Source organism: Mus pahari, chromosome 10 (genome assembly GCF_900095145.1).
Source record: "Mus pahari chromosome 10, PAHARI_EIJ_v1.1, whole genome shotgun sequence".
Taxonomy (NCBI): Eukaryota; Metazoa; Chordata; class Mammalia; order Rodentia; family Muridae; genus Mus; species Mus pahari.
Genome location: NC_034599.1, coordinates 74,995,202 through 75,006,922, shown reverse-complemented (window position 1 = coordinate 75,006,922; position 11,721 = coordinate 74,995,202). Strand labels below are relative to the sequence as shown.

General features: G+C 45.0%; 1 protein-coding gene across 1 annotated transcript in view; it reads left to right on the top strand.

Annotated features, from left to right (window-relative positions):
* Impg1 (interphotoreceptor matrix proteoglycan 1) overlaps positions 1–11,721 on the top strand; it is a 125,626-nt gene that overhangs the window by 99,484 nt on the left and 14,421 nt on the right. The gene's annotated exons all lie outside the window — the stretch shown is intronic.

Sequence of the window (11,721 nt, the reverse complement as noted above, 5' to 3'; positions counted from 1 at the left end):
GGAGAAGAAGAAGAAGAAGAAGAAGAAGAAGAAGAAGAAGAAGAAGAAGAAGAAGAAGAAGAAGGAAAGAAAGAAAGAAAGAAAGAAAGGAGGAGAAGAAGGAGAAGGAGAAGAAGAAGAAGAAGAAGAAGAAGAAGAAGAAGAAGAAGAAGAAGAAGAAGAAGAAGAAGAAGAAGAAGAAGAAGAAGAAAAGAGAAAAAGGAAAAAAGTCAAAATTCAAACACGGAAAAATCATACTGTTGGTTCTCAGTTGCACACCCTAGTGTAGCACCCATGTGTATAAAACAAAGAGATAGCCAGAAACTCTATAACAGAAAGCAAACACTTGCTCCAGCCACAAAGCAGTGTACCACTGTCATGGGCCAAGGCTGAACTGGGGACTGTTTCGACCATGCACTACGAAATTGTTTTCTAATGAACTGCAGGAAGGTTTTTAATCCCCTGGAGTGCAAGACAGAAGAGCTCTGTCCCACTGCCAACACAACCTTCCAGTCAGATTCAAACCAAAGTTTTCCTAATTGGCTATGAATTAGTGAAGGAGATCTTTTAAAGCTCTCTCTGGCTCTCTGTGGACTAACTACCAAGACAAAGGGAAAAGGCCTTGGGCAATAATACAAGCAAAAAAAAAAAAATGCTCAGTAGGAAACATTTATCTTTGACAGAGCAAACTTTGGAGCAATCCTACAAAAATTGCCTCAGTACCTTGGTAAACAGCATCATTAAAAAGGACAGCCCAGCCTTGGGCACTGCAGGGAAATAGTTACCTCCACACAGGACCAGCCTAAGGAAGACTTCTAGATGCCCCCACCCCCACCCCCATCCCAGAGCAAGCAGAGACCACCTAAATGGCAGGGAAAGACTAACGGCCTCTCTCCACAGAAAGTACCCAGGGCTGAGGCTGTTCTTTGCGGTCAGATGATAAAACTAACAGGGAAGAGACGGGAGAACTAGGGATCACAGGAGAGGTGGGAGCCCAGACCCCTTCCTTCCTCCATCCCTCAGTCAGCCATTAGTCCTTAGGAACCCAGTTAGTATAAAGGCTGTCCATGGAATGTGCAGGCTGGGAGGATGCCTCTGAGGACAGGAGATTCAGCGTAAGGAACCACTCGATGAGTGCCTTAGAAAAGCGCCATGCCATGACTGTGCCAGAGCCACTACTGATGCTTGAAAGAAGTACAACCTAGCCCTGGCCTGAACCGTCCAATCCTGAATGTTCATCCTGTGCACTCAGCTTCCATAGTGAAATGTTGTTGTTAAAACTCCTTCTCCTAAGGTCCCGAAACCAAACTGAGGGACACACCCACCAGCATTCGCACCATTGAGTGTATCAGGCTCACTTACAGAGCAATGGGCGAAGGTTACGGGTGGGGTCATGAGTGTCATTAAAGCAGCCACACTGTAAGGTCTGTGCCCAGAATGCATGATGACTCCCCTATGGCCAGGTTGATGGAAACCTCTCCCAGGTCTTTCCCAACCTATCTACTCTAGGCCCTACCTGAGGTCACATGCAATTAGGGAAGAACTTCATGCAGCTGGGTGGTAGGAATGGCTAGACACTGAGGTGACAGTCCGCCCCATGACCCTGCCCATCCTTCCTTCTGTGCAGGACCACATCAACAGCCAACAAGCCCAGCTGCCTTATCGTTTTCAAACAGGCACAGCCAAACTCATAGAGGCGATGCTAGTTTGGTATAAAGGACTGCGTCATGTATCACAGTGGGGGGGAGGGGGGAATGCGACGAGCATGAGGATCGATAAAAAGGGTATTTTTAGTCCTCAGCGTGGTGTTTGACACATTATAGTTGCCTAATAAGTGTTAACAGTCAGAATTACAACATTGTCATCAGCGAGGTGTGGGATTTGTGAAGTAACTGGAGCTGAGGTTGTCTTCGGGGGTAGCCTTTAAGCAGGCGCACTATAGCCTTTCCTCTAGGGAGCTGGGAGGTGGGATGGTCCTAACATTAGCAGCAGCTCCCGCTAGAGCCAAAATGTATGCTGTGCTACCTAAGAGAAACATGCCTCCGGGCTTCCCAGTGTGCCATGGGGTACATACCCAGCGTGAGAGATGGAGCAATGGGGGAAAGACAGAGAGGGAAAGCCTGGAAGTGATCGGTCTACTTTCTCCAGCCCTCAGTAGGAGCAGCTCAGAAATCCTCAGAGAATGAGACATACTAATTAGGTTCAACAGTAAACGTGGATGAAAACTGTTGAATTGACTGAATGAGTGACCGCTCAGAATGTCCACAGGGAGAGATTTTTGCAGAAGTCACTGCACTGTTCCATTGAGCTTTGGGTGAAATAATTCTCCATACTCTGTTCTTTACTAAATACCTGGAGATAGGAAACCTATTTCTAAAACACACAAAAAAAATAATAAAAGAATGTCTGAAGAACAAAAAAAATAATTAATATTAAAAGTCTGCTAGGAAAGAGCCTGCTAAAACATTAGCAGTGCTCCAGACAAAAGCCCTGAAAACAGGAAGATTAAAAGCGCAGAGACGGCTTTATAAATGTTTTTTAAAATGAGCGAGGTTTCTTCTAGGTAAATCAAAGTGTGCATACACACTATTCACATACAAGAGATTCCAACTGCTTTGTGCGCAGGGAGAAGCCATGGCTCTGAACTACACTTAATAGTTTTCCTTCTCAGATGGGAGAAGACAGGGGGTCGGGGGGACCAGGTCTGAGCCAGTGAGCTTGCTGGCTCACAGCTATCCTGAGAAGTCTCACCACAGACAAAGGGCAGAGGCACACAGGGAACCAGCAAGCATGCCTTAGAGTGGCTCACTGGGCCTTGAACATCATCTCTGATCTTGTATGTGACAGTCCCTGGCCAAAGGAATTGTTGAGAAAGAACATCTTTAAACGGTGCTGGCATCAAAAACATGTCTTTTTAGTTCAATCATACCTTTTAATGGTCATTTTCTTATGTAGCAAACTTCAAGAAAGTTCCTGTGGGCTTGGATCAGTGCCAGGGGGAGAGGACTGTGATTGCCCTTAAATCTCAGCATACTGAGATCCCGCCACCTGAGCAGGGAAGTGTAGGACTAGACATACTCCAAAGGCCTCTGACCCCTCTTCATTGATGAACTGGCCAGTGAGTGGGCTGATGGCCAAAACTGAGTAGCCAGCAAGAGCTGCAGAGGGCCAGGGCTGTGGAGGCTCGCACTACAGATGACACAGAAGTACAGACCGTCGCCGGACGTGGTGGCCATTGGGAAAGAGCAAGTAGCAATCAGGTACAAAAACACTGACAGACACACAGACACCATCCTCATTCACATGTGGCCCGCCCCTGCCATCCTGTGTGAAGCCTCGTTTCAATATAGAAAAAAGAGAAGGGTTTCCACAAACCTCAAAACTCAACACTGTTGCTTGAAAAAATAAAATAAAATAAAAAGCATTCATTTCTTAGTTCTATGAATTTCTATGTCTTATAAAACATGTTGAACACATAAAATCTAAAACACTGTTCTTTTAAAAAAAAAAAAAAAAAAAAAAAAAAGTCCTGTCGTGTTATAGTAAAGTTTCATATCATCAGAACTCTTGTTTGGGGAAATAAACAACTATTTTTTATTATTATATGTAGTGCTGGAAATAGAAGTCTCACAGGTCTCATTTTGACGAAGGAAGAAATAAATGTCTCCATTTTGAAACAGTAAAGAAAGTATACAAGAGATTCTTCAGTCATTTTCCTTTTGATCTAGCCATATGACAGTTCTTTTGTCCCTGGTTTTACAGAATGACTGGCTAAGCCACGTTTCTCCTTTCCATGATGTATTTGAGAAGAGGCTTTCCTGCTGACTGACAGGCAAGCAAATTACAATGTCCTCCTCTTAGGCCCAACTGCTGCTACCTGGCAGATGGTGCTGCTTCTCGGGTCCCTGGACCCTGACTGGAGACAACTGTAAATGGGACTGGAACTCCCATTCACCTGACTGAGTTGCTGGTGTGGTCTGCTCAGGTATCCAAAGCCAGGGCTGACATATGAGAGTATCAGTCCAAGGACGTGAAGTGAGAGAGGCCTGCGGGTGCTCATGAGCAAAGACCCTTGAAATTCCAGGTCATTGTTGGCAAATAAAGGAAACCCCTCTGCTTCTAGTCTTGATTGTTTGTTTGAGCATTCAGTGGGAATCAGCGAGACTGGGGCACTCTGTCTGAGGGAAGACTCTTAAAGAGAATTAAGGGGGAAATTCAACACACACAGAGAGAGAGAGAGAAAGAGAGAGAGAGAGAGAGAGAGAGAGAGAGAGAGAGAGAGAGAGAGAGAGAGAGAGAGAGAGAAGGAAGGGAAGCCACTGGAAGCATTATATATTGAAAATGGAAACTTAGCTTTATCAATAGAAAAGGATATCAAGAGCTTATCTTTGGTAAGTACGAGAGGTATCCCATGAGTCTAACCTGTTCCCAGCAGGGCAGCGATTCGCTCTGTAGCAACAGTGAACTGCTGGGTTTCTACCCTTTTCCCTTCCCTCACCATCCTGTTGAGAAAAGTCATACCTAAGCCGGCACTCCACACAGGCATGCTCCCCCCACCCTTCTGAGGTCCTCACGGCTACCCTTCTGACCTACGCCCCCTGCCTCTCCCACCTGCACTGAGAGTCTCTTCCTTGAAACATAAAAACCATTAATTGCCATATGAACAGGTAGGGAGTATGTGCTTTAAAGTTTCATTCGACCTCTAAGCTAATCATTAGGCCGGCACAGCTTGTGGGAAAAGGATATAGGAACGGAACAGAAGACAACATGAAAATAAGACCGTAACTCTAAACCAGAAAGCGCAAACGCTGTAGCTTTATGGGTTTCTGTCTGTCGGACTTTGAACTTTACAGAGTTGTAAAATACCTAAGCCAGAATCACGTAGTCAGTTGTGAGTCAAACAACTAACTGGCTTCCACACATCAGCAAAGTTTTTCTACAGGAGCCAGATAGTAAATATTTTAAGCTTTGCAAGCCAAAAAGTAAAAATTGAAAATATTATGTAAGTACTTACATAACTATTTAGAATCTAACCATTTAAAAAGGTTTAAAGACATAAGCATTCCTGGCTTTCAAGTTGTACGCGGGCAGGCAGCTAGTGGGATGGGCACTGGTAGCCTCCATTACTGTTGTGACAGTACTGAAGGTCACACTGTCAGTTTCTCTCTATATTCCCTAATATTGGATGATTTTTTTTTTTTCTAAAACTATCAGCAGTTATGCAACCTCTTACTCCCTCTGGCCCTTTCCTTTCTTTCCTATTATAGAAAAGTAAGTAAATGATAATGTAACCATGACATGAGCTCCTGGCTGTCCACACATTCAGAATCAACTGCGGATAGTCTGTCGGGAGCCAGACAATCTTATGGAGACCAGGACTCGAGGAAGAATTAACGCCAACCCTTCCCTCAAAAAGCTAAGTACCTAGCAAGAGAAGCAGAAGCAAATTCAAAAAGTTTTACTAGAACCTGTCGGGAAGCACAACCTGGATATTACCAGTGGGAATATAAAGGGGGGAGGGGACAGACAGACAGACAAGACAGACGCTGACACAGACACAGAGAGAGGCTGAGACACAGAGGGACAAAGAGAGACAGAGACCGAGTAAAAAGGGGCTGGGGCCTGATATGTGGCCAAGCCATACCTAGGAGGCAAGGAGGAAACTGCCGCCATGTCTGGTAGACTCGGTACTGCCGCTCTTCCAACGTGGTGGGCAGCTGTGGGGTAGAAAGGGGGACTCTGGCTTGAGGGAGCAGAAAGTGAGAGAAGCCAGCTCACCTCGCAGCCCTGTCAGATCCACGGGAGTATGTGTTAATATCCTACTTTTTTCTTGCCCACACTCCCCCAGAACATAAAGTCATTTAAACTGCAACACATTTTGGAACACTCAAAATGTCTGTAGAGTTGATACTAACAGTCTTCTGAATGTGCTAAAGGCAGTTTCTCATTCACAAAATGTTGCATTTTTTTTGTAAAATATTTGATAAAAATATATAGCGACAAAGAGCAGCACCTATGTGATTTTTAATTTAAATATGAAAACGGACAGATTTAATAAGACCCTGTGAGAGTAAGGAAGGAAAGGAGTTTGTTTGTTTGTTTTCATGGAGGGGGAGTGTTTTCCAGTGCTAATAAAAGGGCAATTGACTGAACTGACCACTCCCTATGAGGGAGTGTTGACTAGAGGTCAGGAAAGAGGTCCAGACTGGCAGTCAATATGTGGGAAGCAGAACCCAGAAGCAGTTTAAGCTGGACCAGGGCAAGAGGACAAGAAAACCAGAAACAGAGCTCTGAGAACCCTTAGTCAGCAAAAGCAAGAGCAGGAGGCACAGCCCCTGGCTCAAACCCAGGAGCAGGAGGCGGAGCCCCTGGCTCAAATCCAGCACTTCCAAACGAGGAGAGGGAGGTCGGAAGATGGTAGCGGGTAGCCGGGGATGCTGTGGATGGGAGCAACTGAGGTCATGGGAGGGAACAGGTAACACTTGTCAAAGACAGACTAATGGTTTAGCAGGGGCAAAGGCCAGCTTTCGATGAGGTGAGAGGAAAATGCGAAAGTCAGCATCCTCCATCCACGGGCGTTCTCTTTCCCTCTGAAGTGGCCGGCACATCTTCCTACGTTGAGTGTGAGACCAGCCTAAGTCAAGGGAGACAATACCAACCTAAAGATTCTCACTTGCTTCCCAAGGGCATTTTACTCCATATTCAAATCGGCATCTGACCTCCCGTGACGTCCATCAGAGCCAAACCCACGGCTAACACTATTTTGACGGTGTTTGGCTTGCTGTTTCCCTTCTGAGAGCTCCCTGAACAAATGGATCTGTGATATAAAAGTATAAACCAATGTTTAGAAGTTTCTGTGATTTATAAACTGAAAAAAAAAAAAACCAGAATAAATCACAGTTTGTTCTATATTCTGCCAGCATCTCCAGCAGCACGGGTCGTCTTTCATTTCGTAGGCTATGAAAACTCCTCAGATGCATGTAGGGCTTTTACACACGTCGGCTGTGCCGGTTGAAGATCTCAAGAATGCAAAACCACATATAACTTCTCCCCTTGAATTCCTAAGAAACCTCCTCATACACAGGCAGAGCCCGAGGCTGGCAAATGGCAAATGTCGGAATTAATGACAGGCTGCCATCCAAGAGGCTTTCCTAAACAAACTCACTCTCACAGAAAAGTGCAGTACTTGCCAGATCCCTGCTTAGGAGTCGCCACTGAGAAAGAGGCAGATGTCACTCATCACAGTACAAACAATAAAACCAGTAATAATCACAAGTACTAATTGATGCTATTTTTTCATCTTAATAAATATACAAAGTAGGCAAAAATCCCACACCCTTTATATTATTGGAGAACATATGTGGAGGAAACATAATAAGACCCTGCCACAAAATGGCCAATTACTGTAGTAGCTGGAATTCAGGTCTGTTTGACTATACCCTGCTCTACAGAATGGACCCTGGTAAGGCCTTCGACTGACCAGACTACATTCTGAGTGAATTCTACTAAATTCTGCATTTCTCCAAATGAAATGTCCCATAGTATTGTGCCATAATTGTAGAATGGAAAAAAAGCGTTTACTCTCAGGTACCAAACTCCCAAACTTCCCAATGTCACCTAACATGCCCTTCTATGAGGGGACTTGCCTCCTGTGCCTGCCCTTGACCCTGTCTCATAGGGTCATATCATGAGCCTCTTGCCTCCTGAGATAATTTCCCACTTAACTCTTTCCTGTTGGGCCCCCAACTCTCTGTGGTGCCAGGTTTACTTCAGCCCACCTCGTTTTCAATCTGGGCCTTCCGTTCCACACACCAATCAACTCACAGTGCTTTCAAAAGGCACTCCTTTCCCCATCACCTGAAGAAAGAAAGAAAGTCTTAGAAGCCAGTCAAGCCTGAAAATGGGCTCTCCCTGCCTCCCCTGCCTCCTAGGTTCTCCCAGCCTCCCCTGCTTCCAGGGTCTCCTACTGCAGTCCAGTAAGGCTACACGGGCCCATGCTCTCTGCAGATAGACTGCCTCAAGGTGGCCTCAAGAGGCCTGTGTGAGGAGGTGGGAACACTGCTGTATACCTCAGTTTTTCCTTGAGAGACTTAGCCACATTACTAACGGCTGAGCTTTGACAAGGGGTCCAAGTACCAGGACTCCTTAGGGTTTCCTGGACACATGATCCTTTAGGCTTCGTGGTTATTAACACTAATTAATAAGAACTATTAAAAATACGTGCAAAAACGTATTGGATCCGGAACCTAATATCATCCGGCTTGGGTCCGTCTACTAATTTGAGTATTCTAAATTTAAAGACAATTATCTTCGAAAAGTTCGGAAAGTCCCGAGGGCTGCGGTGATGGGTAGACCGCACCTGCAGGGGACCTGAAAAGGAAAAGATGGCCCAGGGTGTACGCCGCATTCCGGAGCCTGTGTCCACTGAAATTCCGGAGCCGGTACGCCAGCGAGTGCTCCTGGAGACCCTGCGTCTCTCCACTGCTCCCACTTTGGTTTTCAAGAAACAAAAAAATCAGTTTGGGAGCTTCAGTTTCTCTGGCTCTACTTCTCAGCTTCTTTTGCTATTGAGCGCCATCTAGTGAGCACTATACTTCATAGCTTTGAGGGGAAAAAATGGCTCTGAACAGCCCCAGGTGAAGCCTAATTTTTTTCCGTTGTTGTTGTTGTTGTTGTTGTTGTTGCTGNTGTTGCTGCTGCTGCTGCTGCTGCTGCTGTTGCTGTTGCTGCTGCTGTGGCCGTTGCTGGATGCTGCTGTTTTTTAATTTTTTAAATTAAAATATAATTACATCATTTCCTCTCCTCCCTGCGTCTTTCCAACGTGCCTTCCACGTGCCCACTTGTTTCCTTTCAAAATAATGACCACTTTTTTGTCATTGGTGTACGTGTGTGTACGCTTAAATATATAAATGCAGTTTGTTCAGTCCGTTTAGTATAATTTGTATGTATATGATATCAGGTCGGACCGTTGAGTACTGGACGACCAATTAGGGGTTCATCCTTAAGAAAGACTTTTTCCTCCACTCTCTGAAGTCCTTAGGAAAGACTTTTTCCTCCACTCTCTGAAGTCCTTACTTAGTTGCTTGTGTTTTCTTTCTAAACTTAGAACCCCCATGAGACTTTCTCCTTCTACATTAGCATGTCTACTGGTATTGTCCTTGTCTTAACAGCCATATTGTTGAAGTATCACGGGGGCAGCTTTCCTGTCATTTCTAGGAGACACAACCTCCCAGCAGATTTCCTGGTCTCTGGCTCTTACAATCTTACCGCCCTCTCTTCTAAGATGTTTGCTGAACCTTGAGTGCAGGAATGGTTCTGTAGATGGATCCATTAAGGGCTAGGCTCTCTACCATCAGTAGTTCACTGAGTTTTGATCAGTTGTGGATTTCTGCGATGGTCTTCGTCTGTCTGAGGAGATTTTCTCTAATGAGGGGTGAGAGCTAAAATAAGTGTATCTTTATACACTTATCTGTATATATAAAGATAGATATTTTGGGTGCATTGGGAATTACACTGATTTAGTAAAGTAGTACTAAGATCCATGTGTAGTCGGCTAGGTTTCTGTTACAAGGCACAGTTTCTCCATGTAAGCAGCCTTTAAGTCCCGTTAGAGAGCTGTTGGTTACCACCAGGATATTAATGCTGCTTTTGCACCCTCGTGGGTATCCTGCCACACTGGTGTGGGTGGAACTACTGGTTGCTTTTCTCTGTGCTTACACAGACCCTTCCGGTACTACAAAAGCTAGTCTTTAGGGAGGAAGTTTTCAGATCACATCCAGTTTGGATCTTCTAAACGTGTGGTGTCTTCAGTAACAGGGATGACCTTCAACTTCTGGAGTCAAGCAAGAGCATCAGCAACAGCCCAGAGTGTTTAGGGAGTCTCTGAACTCCCCAGGCCAACCACCAGGAAAGGAGTTTCCCATGTTTAGTGGTGGGCTTTTATTAGATAGTCTATGGCTCTTGGAGGAAACATTGTAAGCCCAAGAAAGGGAACTTCATTTAAACTGTGTGTGTAGTGTGTGTGTGTGTGTGTGTGTGTGTGTGTGTGTGTGTGTGTGTGTGTGTGTGTGTGATGTAGGACATCTTTAGTGTAATTTCCTCCTCTTCCCTCCCTTTCTCTCCCACACCCAGTCAAAATCCCTCTCCTCTGGTGTAAGCATATTTTCCATATCGGTTTCCTGGACTTGCTTATATAATGTATTCTGTATGCATTTCAAAGGTCCAGAATTTTGTCTGTTTCCCCAAAGAAGAGCATAACGGAATACGAGTGAAAGCTGACTTTATCCCAGCTGAAACACATCCTCCATTGAGTCTGGTCCAAAATGAGATGCTTTGCGATCTACTCAGTGTGTGAGTGCCATGAGAACAGTGCAACGTGCTGGTGTTACAAATGCAGGAGAGAGAGAGAGAGAGAGAGAGAGAGAGAGAGAGAGAGAGAGAGAGAGAGAACGAACCAATGCCCAGCCTACTAAAGAAGCAATGAGGGTGTCCTGGAGGTGATGGGTGCAGTGGAAGACCATTGCAGACCTAGGTGATGACAGATACTCAGAGGCCAGGGGAGGCAGGAAAACACTACTTTAAGATCTGAAGAATATGACCTCACTTGAGACCAGAAAAAAAGACTTGAAAAAGAGAGTATTGGTCAACCAAGAACCTGTAACCTTCATGAAGACACAAATTCCCTACGCTTTTTAAAAACTGAACGCTTGTTTAGGTTTATTTATTTTATGTATGTGAATGTTTGCTTGGATTATATGCGTGTGTAGCATGCGGCATCCCTAGTGCCCATAGAAGTCAGAAGAAAGCATTTGACCTCCTGAAACCGAAATAATGGATGTGTGAGCCACAAGGTCCTGGGAACTGAACCCAGGACCTCTGGAAGAACAGCGAGTACTTTTAACAGCTGACCCATCTCTCTAGCCCCAAGAACCTTAATCGTTTAATCTTGAACTAGAAAATGCTTCAAAGTGTCCAAGGCATCAGGGGACATCCAGGTGGTTTTTGCCTACATGATGGAGAGATAGGAGGTGCCTTCCTCAGCAAGCAGGTCGGGAAAGCTTTTCAGGACCTTTGAAATGCATACAAAATACATTATATAAGCAAGTTCAGGAAAGTGATACAGAAGACATGCTTACACCAAAAAGCTCACAAGATACACACAGCAGTGCACCCGTCTCAAGCTGTGTTCATTGCTGTCATGTTGAACTGATGAAAAGAAAATAGAGCTTTCATGCTTCCTAGGAGAAATGTTCTGCCTCATGGCAGAGCATGGCAGAGCATGGCAGCATTTTGAGCTTCTGCTTATTTGGGGGAACCTTTATTCAACAGACATATTCATGAAAACCTGAATCAGCTGGTAAGAGGAGGTGCTGATGTGGAAGGGGCAGGCTCCTAGCCAATCACAGCTTCTCTCAACTCCATAGGGTCTTGAAGCACGTGCTACAGAAACCCTGTAGTCTAACCACAGAGTGTAGTCTAACATGGATGCAGAAATCTAAATGTTGTAAGTAGAAATGAGTGTTGACCTTGGGTTGCACCTGATAACTGAATTATAAAAGTAGTACAGAGGCCAGGCATAGTGGTTCACACCTACTATATATATTCCCTTGACAATGTGAGTTTCTGCTCCTGAGATAGCTATAGGTTTCAGGTCATGATCCTTGGAGGCATTCAAGAATGTGTTGTTATACAGTGGCAGGGTCTGAAGCAGGAGTCTGAGTAACCAGGCTTGGTGGCACTCAG